General features: G+C 48.8%; 1 long non-coding RNA gene across 1 annotated transcript in view; it reads left to right on the top strand.

The window, feature by feature from the left end:
* Positions 1–869: 869 nt before the first annotated feature.
* Positions 870–13,386, top strand: part of LOC139083979 (uncharacterized) — a 28,431-nt gene continuing 15,914 nt past the window's right edge. The window contains exons 1-2 of the long non-coding RNA XR_011541198.1: positions 870–1,122; positions 6,552–6,692. This is a non-coding gene — a long non-coding RNA (uncharacterized lncRNA). The remainder of the gene's footprint in view (positions 1,123–6,551; positions 6,693–13,386) is intronic.

The following is a 13,386-nucleotide window of genomic DNA, read 5'->3' as shown; positions in this document are numbered from 1 at the left end:
CAAGACTTTTTACCTAGCTACACTAATCAAGACTCTGGCTATTAGCAGAAGGATAGGTATAGTGATCAATGGAACAGAATAGAGCACCCAGAAACAGACCCACACAAGTATACCCAACTGATTTTTGACGAAGGTGCAAAAGCAATTCAGTGGCAGAAGGATTGCCTTCTCAACAAACGGTGCTGGAGGAATGAAAATACAGACAAAAAAATGAAGCTCGACAGAAGTCAGACACGTTATACAGAAATTAACTCAAAATAGATCATGACATGGATGTAAAACAGAAAACTACAAAACTTTTGGGAAAAAAACATAGGGGAAAATCTTGGGGATCTGGGGCTGGACCAAGTTCTTAACCTTGACACCAAAAGTGCAGTCCACAAAAGGAAACCTTGATAAATTGGACTTCATCAAAATTAAAAACTTTTGCTCTGTGAAAATCCCTGATGAAAAAACAAGCTGCAGACTGGGAGAAAATATTTGCTGACCACTTATTCAACAAGGGGCTATATTCAGAATAGATAAAGAAATCTCAAAACAGGACAGTATGAAAACAACCCAATTAGAAAATGGGCAAAGGAAATAAAGATGTGTCACCAAAGAGAATATCCAGATGGCATATAAGCACATGAAAACACGTTCAATCAGCATCATTGCTCACTAGGGAAATGCACATTAAAACGACAATAAGATAGCACTGCACACCTATCAGGGTGGCTAAAATAAACAGTAGTGACAATACCAAATGCTGGCACGGGTGCAGAGGAAATGCATCACTCACATGTTGCTGGTGGGAATGTAAAATGGCACAGCCACTCTGGAAAAGAGTTTGGTAGTTTCCTTAAAAAGTCAAAGTTCAACTACCATACAATCCAGTAATTGTGTTCCTCTGCGCTTATCCCAGAGAAATGGAGCCTTATATTCACTCAAAAACCGATACATGAATGTTCATGACAGCTTGACTTACAACAGCCAAAACCTGAAAACAGCTTGAGTGTCCTTTAATGTGTGAGTGATTGAATAATCTGTGATACGTCTGTACCATGGAATACTACTAAAAGGACAGAAAGGAATAAACTACTGATACGTGCAACAACTTCGATGAATCGACATAGCATTACGGTGAGTGAAAAAAAAATTCCCAAAGGGTTAATACTATATGATTCTATTTACATAGCATCCTCAAAAATGACAAAATTATGGAACCGGAGAACAGATAAGTGTTTGCCATGGTTAAGAGGGGATGGGGAAGGAGGGAAGCAGGTGGATTTAAAAGGCAACGTGAGGGAGCCTCATGATGCATGGAGATGGTCTATATCCTGGTTGTAGCAATATTGATATCGCAGTTTTGATATTGTACTGTAGTTTTACAAGATGTTACCATTTGGGGGAAATGGGTAAAGGGTAGAGGGGATCTCTGTATTATTTATCTGCATATGAATCTATAATTATCTCCCATTAAAAGTTTGAATTAAAAACAGTACCCTCTGCATTCCCAGTACTGCCTTGATTCAGTCAGTGCTCAGCCTTTTCTCCAAGCTCAAAGCCAGACTGCTGGGAGCCAGAGCCAGGCTGCCCTCTCAGCATTTCCTCCATGCTCACAGTGAGGTCAAGGGCAGCCTGCTGGCACCAGGTCTATCAGGAAAGACTGACTCTTAAAAGACAGGATTCAGGGAAGGAAGGAAGCGAGTCTGGTGTGGGAGCCTGGAGCTGCAGATCCCCCATCCCAATCATTTTCCAGTGCCCACCAGAAGGTCACTAGGTCCCTGGTGGCATAAGATGATGTACCTCCTGGTCACCTGGCCTTGTCCCAATAGCCAAATGTAAAGTGAGGCCTTGGTTCCTTGGGTCAGTTTTTTTAGGATGTGCAGAGTGGCAGAACTCTTCTGGATTATCAATGTCTTTGTCATCTAGCTGAAGCCACGTGCACAGCAAAGCCCCTCTTCCAAGGAATAAAAATTGCGGGGGTGACTTGGTTATACACAGGTATGGTCTAATTCTCTTTTTCAATCCCTGAGCTTCTCTGACACGCTTTCATCCCCAGATTCCCTGAAGCAGCTAGCACTTTCCCCAGCCATGCATCCCGCTGGTATATTTCACCAGAAGTGAGCCTGATATGGAACTTAACCTGAAGGCCAAAGGAGTCACTCTCTGCAGGTCATGGATACTGAAAGTTGCTGCTCAGAGAAAGTCTACTGACCTTTGGTGATATCTGGACCCAAGTCAGAAGCCCCTAGATTGTTGTGGGGAAATTGAGGTACAAGACCTTGAGTGGAAGATTGGCAGGCAGCTGTGTGTCCAGAAAGGGTGGAAACTAGAAAAAGCTAAAAGATCTGCAGCTCCCTAACCTGGAGAGGAGGAGACTCGGGGCCATCGTTGCCGTCCTCAGAAGTCTGAGGGCTGGAGAAGGGGAGACATTCTCTGTGTTACTCCCCGAGTGACAGGGGATAGCCTGAAAGAAACTACAGAGAAACTTTATTTTTCTAGAGCTTCACTATGGTGGAATGGGTTGCCTGGGGCCATAGCAAGCTCTTGAAGCCAATGGAGATGCTGAGGCCGATGGTCCTTTGAAAGGAACGTTGTGGAACTAGGATCTTTGATAATTCAAAGACTTTCAGGAGAGGTGTTGGACCAGAACAGATAACTCTACGGATCCTCGCAGCACTAACTTTAATTGCAAGACCCAGGCTGGAGATGAGGCCTGGGAGGAAGTCAGGATCCGTGCTGCAGGTGGGGGCTTTCGCTCAGAGACCGTGAGCACCTTGACTGCCCAGCTCCAGAGAGCTCCTGGGGTCAGATCCTTGCTCTCTCCCGAGCCAGATACCACGCTGAAAACTCCTGAAACGAGAGGAAACCTCACCTGAGGAGAGCCCGGGTACTCCTCCACAAGGACACAGCTACCTGGGCAGCTATAAAGTGTCCTGAGCAAAGGCCTCTGTCACCTGAGTGCCATCCGGGCAAAGCTCTCTGGTGCTCCACTTAACATCAACAGACCAGCTAAAGCCAGCTCAGCTGACCCCAAGCCCAGCCTGAACCATGCTGGCTTGAGCAGAGACTGCCTTGTAAGCACACCTGCAGGACACATGTGCTGACCTGCCTGTCCAGCCTCACACTCCTGCCATCCGGCTGGTCTTCGCTTTAAACCAGAAGTCAGCACCCCTTTTCTATAAGGGCCCGATAGTAAATATTTCAGACCCCATGGGCCATATAGTCTCCGTTTTTATAAACACTCAACTCTGAGGTTGTAGCATGAAAGCAGCCAGAGACAGCCTGCAAATGAATGAACATGACTGTGTGCCAATAAAACTTTATGAACAAAAACAGGTGGTGGGCCAGATTCGGCTGGTGAGCCATAGTTTGTCCACCTCTGATGTAAACTCAGGACCATCTCAGCCTGGCAGACTGGATTCTCCCTGATTCTGAGTCATCTCCATCAAAGGGCCCTTCCCCTCTGTGCCTGGACAATTCTCCCCGCCTCCTCCATGACTTTTGGCTCCCTTGGGGCTGACCAAGGCCAAAGAACTCACCGCTGGATATTTCCAATCTCCTCATCCCTGCCGTGCCACTTCCTGCCTCTTGCAGTATCCTCTAAGACACTGACTGTCCTGTGGTTGACTGAAGTTCTCCTCCAGCCTTTACTCACACTCTCCCCTCTGCCTGGACTGCCCTTCTCCGTCCACTTCACCAGCTGCTTCTTCAACCTTTAAGATGCAGCTCCACCATCTGACCTTCTAGGAGGGCTTCTCTGCACCACCCTCTGTCACTCTGCACCCCCAGCTGAGCCAGAGGCCCCCTCCTCTCCATTCCCATAATACTCCATGATTTCTATATTGTTTGAAAATTGTCCATTTGTGGGTCTCACTCTCTAATTAGGTTGTGAATTCCTAGAGGGCAAGAATAGACCCTCTTCACTTTTGGGTCCCTAGCACGCAGCCCTGGCTCAGAGTGGGTGCCCAGTAACAGCGGAAAGAACAATCAGCTGGACAAATGAAGCAGCAGGCATGGCTTTTGTAGGGAGTCTCCATGCTCTGCCTTCACATTTCCTCATCTGCTCGCATACTGCACTGGAGCTCTGTGCCATCATCTCCCCATGTCTGACTTTTATTTCCGTCCCCAACCTCTCTGCCTTTCACACTCAGTTCTCTCCTTGGAGGATGGAGCTGCATGCGTCTACCCCTTTCTTCTCTGGACTTCAGGAGAGAATCCCTCTGCCACCTCAGCCCCACCTCGGAGGTGAGCATTTCTCTAACAGACATGATCAGGCTTGAGGCATTCCGTACCTGGGAATAAATAAGAACTTTTCAAACTTGGGAGCATCATCACCATTAGAAGATGCTCTGTTGGCTGCTAACCAGAGGAGCCTGTGATTGCCAAGAGGCTGGCATTGTAAGAAGAAGGAAAACCCAAGCCCAGATCCCAGCCAGAGAGAGCTCAGTGCTTGGAGTGGAGGTAGAAACAAGGAGGAATAGCTGGAGGCAAAGCTGAAGGGCCTGCCTTCCCCAGCTCCTCCCAGCTGTCGACACCCAAGCCAAACATCTGTACATTCATCCCTGGCCAGCCATTAAGCTTTCCCCGAACCAGGATGGGGAGAAGGTTGGGAATCTGAGCTCCATTAGCAGGTGGGGCCCAAGAAAGAGCTCCGGACCTTCATGTTTTCATAGACTCATCAACTCCCCCAAGTTCCTTTCATATTGACTCGAGCCATAAGACTGGGCTTCTGCCTCCATTTCCCTCCCAGCACATCCATTCTCTGGAGGCGCTGGCTGTGCCCTGAGCCCCAGCCTCCAGGGCTATAGTATGGCTCCTGACCCAGCCCTTACCGTCACTTCCTCCGGGGTCCAGGACCCGCCTCCTGCACTTTCTGCCATTACCCCCCACCTAACACTAGATGCTCTCCCAACACTACATGCTAACCAACGCTGAGGCTCACCTCTTCCATGAGATGCCTGCTGCCCCTCCTCCTAGGTCCCTGGATGGAGATCCCAGCCTGGGCCAGGCTCAAGTGTCCCATATCCCACAGGCACTTCATTTGGATATCTGGTAGCCACCACAGGGACTGGCTCCACAGCCCTGCCAAGCTCCAGTCCTGATCAGTCCTGGCACCTCTCCTGCCCACAGGCCTGGTCCTGCTGTGCCTCCAGAGTCCTCCCACTGAGCCATCACTCATGTCAGCCAGGTACTATCCTGGAGAAGGAGAGGCAGGGAGGGAGACTCCCTCTTAACGCATTTTAGGGTCTGGAACTGGCTCCTGTGGGACAAGCCATAGACTTTAAGCTCTGAGACTGCACCCCAGCAGCTCATCCCACCTGGTTCCAGGGCCTGAGGCTTCTCCTGGTCAAGCCAGTAGACATGCTTGAGCATCCTTGGCTCTACCAAGGGCTGAGGGGTATAGAAGTCCAGGTCTGCAGGGCAGGGACCCCTAACAGGGGCCAGAAGCACCAGCCTGGAAGGCCTGAGGGCTCTAGCAATAGAACAGAGTCCTGCCAGGGCTGGTTACACACTGAGCTGCATTCACCCCCCTCGGGCTGGGAGCAAGGGGGAAAGGTATGAGGGGAAAGGAGAGTGGGCAGGAAGGCAGCAAGACTAGGGAGGACTTGTGCAGGAAGCCGCCCTTCCTGCCTCGCCCGACCCAGCTCCTCTTCTTGGCACGGGGCAGTTAGGTCAGAAGTAGCGATTCCCCAGGAGGGGAAGGACTGAGCAGGGCCCGGGTCCCAGATCAGAGCCAGCCTGCTCTGAGAGTCAGGTAGGAGAGGGGCACAAGACAGGACGGGGGCGTGGTCTCAAAAGGGCCAAAGGGGAATGACTCTGATGCCAATGGCCACCTCTCACTGAACAGTTTCCTGGGCCTGGCACTGGGCTGGGGAGTTCCTAGAGCTGAGTCATCCTCACTACAACTCTTCACTGTGGGTATATTTTCTTTATTTTACAGTTGAGGGGAGGGAGGTTCAGGGAGGGTAAGCGACCTGTCTAAGGTGACACAAAGAGTGATGGGGTTTGGGTTCAATGCCGTTCTGCCTGTGGCTGGGGTCCGCACCCTTGCCACAGCATGGTGCAACCTCCCTAGGAAACACATCCCGGAGGAAAGCAGGGAGAACAGGAGCAGAGCCGGCCCCACAAGGCAGGACTGGCGGGAACGGGATGAGTAGATGACCCGAGCAGTGTGGTACAGGCAGGTCTTCCTCAGACACCACTGCCTGGGGTGTGGGTGGGAGGCAGGGGACAGAGAGACCCCAGGGCTCCGAGATCACTTGGGCACAAGGGACCAGTAAGTGACCAGCCTTTGAACAGGGGTATCCAGTGAGCAGTGCCACACAAGAGTAGTGCCCGAGGTCAGCTGACTGGGGCCACTGAGCGCCCAGTCTAGAACAGACTCCATCCCTGTCCTGTGAGCTTTCTCTTCTAGAAGGATGTTCTCCTTCCTCCTGGTGCTCTGAGTTTCCTGGAACATAATCCAGGCTCTGCAGCATCCTCCTTTTGGCAGGGTTTCATCAATTAATCTTTCATCCACATTGATCCCTTGAAAAATGGCTTCCTCATTATCCATCTTGCAGAGTTGCCCCTTGGCAGTCTGGATGGCACAGGATCCGTCACACTCCGGCACCCTCTGGCGCAGCGGGACAGCCCGGGCTGTGGAGTCCGATAGTCCCAAGGGAGAGGCCCAGCTCTGCCAGCCTGTAGCCGCGTGACCTTGGGTGAGTCTCTTGGTCTCTCTGAACCTCAGTTTCCCCGTTTGTAAAACAAATTAAAAGAGCCCCCTTCACGGGGTTATTGAGAAGACAAAATAACACAATTCATCTGAGATTTTTGCAAACTGCTATACAATTGTAAAGCCTGTTTTAATGATTATTGTTTTTCACTGGTTTCCTGGCAGTTTGAGGCTGATCTCCAGCTTCTAGGCCTCAGAGAGGCAAAGTTGAGGGCACAGGCTTGAGAGATGTCCCCAAATGCTCCCCATCACTCCACTAGCCAAAGTCACAGCTTACCCTCCCAGGCAGAAGCCCAAATGTGATGGAGGCTGCAAATGAAAGCCAAGAAATAGGGGCTTATTTCAGTTGCAGAAACAAAGACACAGGGCATTGTGCTCAAAACCTCATTGATTACCCCTCTTCAGGCTGGCCGGGAGCCTGGGAAGGGTTACTTGGTGCCATCTCAGAAGTTTCGGGCTGTGGTTCCTCCCAGGGAGGCACACAGAAGCCATGTGGAACACTGGCTTTCTTTGTCCTCTGTTCACGGCAAAGGAAAAGGGGTTGAAACTCCACAGCGTATATGCCACTGTGGGCCATCCCCTCTTTTCTGCTCCCTCTGCCCCTCACGCCATAGTGATCAGGATGGACACAGGCTTTGACCTCAGATACATAGTGTCAAGTCCTAGCTTCACCCACTACTCATCTCTCTGAGCTCCAGATACTTCCTGCAAAATGGGATGATGACGCCCACCTTGTCAGGCATCTGTGAAGATCGAATGGCTACAGAAGTGCTTTGTTAACCATGAAGTGCTGCCTGTACTTTACTTACTGCATTCCTTCCTCTTTGGACCCCCAGCCCCAGTCAGGCCCAGGTCCTCCTGCTCTCCAACCCCTACCCCTTTCAAGGCAGGGGTGGATCAGATCAGGTGCAGAGACTGACAATCGAACTCAACAGCGTTTCCCTCCCAGAGGACTATGGGTAAATGAGTCTTCTCTCTGCGGAGGGGAGCAACAGAGCCTGTCCAGTGCAGGCTTTCAGGCAAAATAAGCAGGTGGGAGGATTATTTGGGGGGTTCTTGGGCTCCTTGCCTCTGAGTCCTACCAGGTCCAAGGCTGACTCTTGGGCAAAGTTGTTGAGGGTGCTTGGTAGTAGAGTCAGAAAATATAGCAAGATCTGGACAGACTCTTCCAGTCTCCTCCCACCCCCCCCCCCCCTCCATCCTCCCCCTGGCCCCAGACTCGCGGAGCTGGGGGAACAGGACTTATTCTACCTGTGAAACTCCCTCTTTGCAATTCTGCCCCTTGTTTTCTGACTAATCTACCACATCTCTGCTACTGTTGTGGAGGTTAAAGACAGCCCATCCATAGGACTGGGAAACAGCCCAGCCACAGAGAGTTAAGAATTTTTTTGTGTCCATCTGAATGACTCTTTGCTGCGAATTTGTCATTTGGGCAAGAAACAGTCATGGTTAAAAGCCCGGATTGCCCACGTTCAAATCCTTAGCTCAACTTATTAGCTTGAGCTAGTTGCTTTTCTTGTGTACCCCAGTTATCTCATCTCAAAAACAGAACTAAGAGTAATGTATTCTTAAAAGGATTAAATTCATTAATACAGTTGAAGCCCTTAGAATAGTGCCTGGTATGACATAAATGCCCTGTGTGTTTGCAGCCACTACCGTTGTTATTGTTGTGTTGTTGTTGTTGTTGTCTTGTTGTTGCAGACTGGAACACAAATTGACCTGAAAGTTCCCAGCACAGGTGTTTTAACAAGCCTTCCAGGTGATTCTGAGGCACATTCCACACAGCTCCTCGGAAGGGCCTCTGTGGCTTGAGCTCCAGTTGCCCATTATGGTTATGGCTCAATAACACATTCTTAGATCGACCTCCCTTCCTTCTGTCTCCCTCCTCCTCTCTCTCTCATTATCCTCCCCTGGGGTCACCTCCAAAAATTAATTACCTGCACAGACTCGTTGTCTCATAGGCTGCTTTGTGGAAAAACTCAAACTAAGGCAAAGAATAAACAATTAAAAAAATGTTAGTGATTACTTACAGGAACAGGAGAGAATAAGGCGGAGAGAAGAGGAATAGAAAGATTTTATGAACATCCTTTACACTTTAGACTTGACTTTTGATACATTTAAATGTTTTCCATAATTATAAAACAAAATTAAACTTCAAAAAGTAATCCCTAAAATTGAATGTAAAATGAAACAAACATACCTAAATGTGTATAATGTCGGAGGCATAACCACACAGAGAACTGCTCCAAGCCACTTCAGGATACATAATTTAATGGCACATCCCTAGGACAACCAACCCTTAAAACGAAAGGAATGGAGAAATCAGCTTGAACTGTTTTCAGGAGTCCTCCTCTTAGAGGGAGGGTGGCCATTGCTATTCTGACACTATTGCATTCACAGTATGGGATAAAGCAATAAAAATTATATTGATATCATTGAGAGCCTATATTTTTGACGTGAGTGAAAGGAGATACAGATATAAGACTGATGAGGTTTTTTAAATCCATAGTGTTTCATCTGAGTTAGAACTACCGGTAAAAACAAAAAAAACCCTCACATATTTAATGTTTAAAAATAAACACATCTTTTCACTTCATCCCTTTATAAGGCCTGGAAACAATGATGAAAATGATTAGAAACAATATTAATGAAAAATCCTACCACCCAACTTGTGGCCAATTAAAACCATTTCCCAACCAAAAAAACAAAACAGGGCTCCTTGGAGAAACGGCTGATTCCAGGTTGGGGCAAGAAATGTACAAGAGGAGCCTGGAACATTTTGTCACACCGGAAAGTAAAGAAGTTATCAAAGACTACTAGGCTTGTGTCAAAGGGTCTGGAGGGGCCACTTGAATAAGTTCCTCCCAGTCAGCCAATGACGGGATGATATGAACCCCAATAAGGATAAACACTGCAATGGATTGAAATGCATCAAATGTTTACAAAGTGAAAATCAGTAGATAAAGAGACAGAATCTAGCATTTTCCTGCCTTTTCTATACAACTGTGATCAGGATAATTAAACAGTTCATGAGGAGAAATTTCTCTCCCTAGCAGTGTTCTAATTTAATAAGCAAAGAAATGATAGAAGTAGAATATTACCATTTTGCAACCCCTGATGAGTGAATGGATCCAGACAATGATTATCCATAGTTGCAACATCACAAAGTAAGAGACAACTAGCTATTACGTACCTCCTGATGGATCACCTATGAATAATCTTGCCAAAAATCAAACCCGAATCTAACCAAACCTCTAGATCTATCTACCAAGGGGACAGAGGAATGTGTTAAACTACATGACAGGGAGATAATCAGGAAAACTCAGATTATGGGAAACTCTACAGGACAAAAGACTCAGCTTCTTCGACAAGTAAACTTTAAAGAAAAAAAAATAAGATATCCTATAGATGAAAAGACACTTAAGAGACATACAAGCAATTGCAATGTATGGACTTTATTTGGATCCCAATTAGGGTTGGAAAGACAGGACTCTTCTTCGAACATATTCCATGCTCCAACTGAGATGAAGACTTGCCCATCCTGGGGCATCAATGGAAGCCTCTTGGAGGGACATCCTGGAATGAAGGTCATGGCCTGTATTCATGTTCCCTGGCCCTTTAATCCTCCATGCCTCCCCACACCACACTCTCCAGCCCTCTCCTACTGCTCATGGCATCAGTGCTGCACTGTGTGTCCTGCTCCTTGGCCTTGATTCCATCCTCTTCTTCACTCACCTGCTTCCAAACCCCATTGTTCATGGTCCTGTTTCTGACTTCATCCAGCCCTCCAGAGATGACACTCAACACTACCCACCACTAAGTCCTGGGGTCCCCGCCCCATCCCCAATCCAGGTCGTCCCTCCAACCATGCTGCCGCACACTGCCTTGAGTCAATGGCACTCCACTGGCCCCCTAGTCTCCAAATTCCATATTTCATGACTCAGCTCACTGGGCCCGCCCATCAGCACCACCCAGATAGCTCACACGCTCTCCTGACTGCACCCTCCCACTCCACTGGCAGCCATCTCTCAGGGAACTGCAGAAGGTCTGAGTGAGAACCAGCCTGCTTTTGCTAGTGGGTATTAATCATGGCCTTCCAAGGGAGCCTCATTCCAAGGGGTCTAACAGATGAAGGCTCCACACTTGGCCCACCAGAGTAGACTGACTGAGACCTGTCAGAAGTCAGGAATGGGATGGACAGTGAGCATCCATTAGCACCTTTTCAAAGGGCTCGACAGAGTTCTAACAACTCCCCTGCATTATCCTTTCATCCAGGTTAGCTCTCTTGCTGGGTCTCAGGGTAGAGCTATCTGACCCTTTGCAGGACTCAGGACAGAGGCTTTGGGGTGGGCTGGCAACCCCACCTAGGGCCATAAAGATCAGGTGGGTCATCCAGCCCCAGAGTGGGAAGTCCATTTTAAGACTTGAAGGGCCTCTTCAGAGCTGATCAAAGAAGCAACCAGCCCCTGGCGGACAGTAAGCAATTGTGAGGAGTAGATGCTGGATACTTGTGTGTCCTGTTTCTCACTGTCAAAGAGTAAGAGATGAGAAGTAGCTGAATAATTTATATTAGGAAATATAATCAGGCAAGCCAAAAGGAAAGGGAGTAGAAGTGAAAGCGTTCTTCTAGGAGAAAAACATAAATGAAGCAACAGAAAAAGCAAGTCCACTTTCACAGCCAGCTGTGGTTGTCGGGAAGCTGGCCCTTGCCCAGGGTTCCCAGCCCTCCTCCTGCAATTGCACTCCTTTGCAGAGCTTCAATCTTTTGAACAGTATATAATCCTGACAATGCTGAAGAAGGAGCCTGTCTGGCCCCTGAAGTCCTGAAACTTGAGGAGGTCACGTGGCTTGCCCATTGCCACCGGGCAAAATGTGAAGTAAGCAGCCTGTGAACCCGAGTCTGTCAGGCTGCAAAGCCCGAGCTCTTTATCCAGCTCTTTGCTGCCTCCAGTCCAAGCCAGAATGCCTAATGCTCCCTTCCCACGAGAGCCCTTCTCATTTTCAAAACAACCTTCCACACCCCACCTTTTCCCTGCTCCCAGACTGGTGCTCTGCAGCCCAATGGTCCCAGCCCCTTTGTCAGTTAGCATGACGTGGTTTCAAATCTTTGCATCTTTCTTCCCTGAATTATGTTCCAATTTGCCCAAATCCCCCTAAACACGTGAGGCCCAGAAGTGGACACAGATTTTCAGATCCGCACTGATGAGGTGACCAAAGCAGAGGCCGCAGGGATTTTCTCTCACTTTGATCTGGAATCGAAGCTGATGGTATCACTGGTTTAGGATGGATTCATTAACTCTGCTGACAGCCATGGCACAGAGCTGGCTCGTAACGAGTGCTCGCTCAGCTAAAGCTCCTGGAGCTTTGTACCCTGGCCTCTGCTAAGCCAGCTCTGCTCTTCCTACACCGGAGTAATCTGTTGTTTTGAACCTTAATTCGGGATTTTCCCATTACTGGTTTCAGTTCCATTCAACAAACACCCACCGCACTAGGCACAAGTGCTGGTTGTTGGGGAGCCGAGGGAACAAGGCCCTATTGATCTCCACTCTGCTGTCTTCTAGCCTCAGCTCCGCTCAGAGGTCCTCAGACACCCATAGCCCTCGCCGCCCACAGGAGGGCCTGGTACACGCCGCACTCCTCCCCTCATCACCGAGGCCTTCCTCAAGAGCAGAGCCCCACCTTGGAAACTCCAGGCCTCTGGAGGGGTTTTTGAGTTGACCATAGCTATGCCAAGTAGGATATTTTTGTTAGTGAGTGAACAGCTGCCAAGAACATTTCTAGAGATGATTTACTCCTTCTCTGAGGGCTGTTTACACCAGAGCTCTCTGTTCCCTTCAGAGCCTGTGCCTCCCATGAAAAACCTGTCACCATTTGTGATCTGAAGGGAGACTGTTTGCTTGAAGGAAGAAACGGCGTATATTTTTTCCACACAGGAAATCAGGCCGTGTTTTCTCAGTTGTCTGGGATATGTTCCCCCGGCTGGAAGTGGGCATGGAAGCGCAGGGGACATGAGCAGGCCCTGCCCAGTGGGAGGCATCTGTCGTTTGAGGTGCTATGTCGTGGGGCCTCCGGCGAGCTGACAGTGCCTGGGCTGAGCTATGAGATGCTCACCCCCATAAGGCCGGGAGACCACAGCGTCGTTCTAGTCCTTCCCAATCAGTTAACATAAAGCTTGAGTTTTATCTACAGTGACAAGAGGTGTGGTGTAAATGGCAGCCACATGGTACTATGACAAGAGCTCAAAGCCGGGAAGCAGAAAGCTGGGTCTGGGTTCAAACCCTCCCACCAACTATGTGGACAAGCTGTTTATGCTCTCAGGGCCTCAGTTTCCTCATCTGCCACAGTAAGAGCTTTAACATACAGCCTCCCCAAAGGCGCTTCAGGTGGTGATATTGTATGGTGTTACGGGTTATTAGCACAGCTATGGAGCCGGCGTGCCAGGTTTATTCCCAGCTCTGCCACTTACCAGCTGTATGACCTCAGGCAAGTTACTTAAGGGCTTTAAACCTCAGTTTTCCCTTCCATGAAATGGGGATAATACTAGCACTTATCTCCTAGGATTCTTATGAGGATAAAATGAGCATATAAAGTGCTTAGAACCGTGCCTGGCACACAGTAAATACTCAATAGTCGGCGGTGAGTTCTTGTTGTTGTTTTTATTGCTAATGACCAGCCTGCAC

The sequence above is a fragment of the Equus przewalskii genome, chromosome 6, assembly GCF_037783145.1.
Source record: "Equus przewalskii isolate Varuska chromosome 6, EquPr2, whole genome shotgun sequence".
Taxonomy (NCBI): Eukaryota; Metazoa; Chordata; class Mammalia; order Perissodactyla; family Equidae; genus Equus; species Equus przewalskii.
The sequence above is the reverse complement of the archived record's forward strand: the minus strand, read 5'-3'. Positions and strand labels throughout refer to the sequence as shown.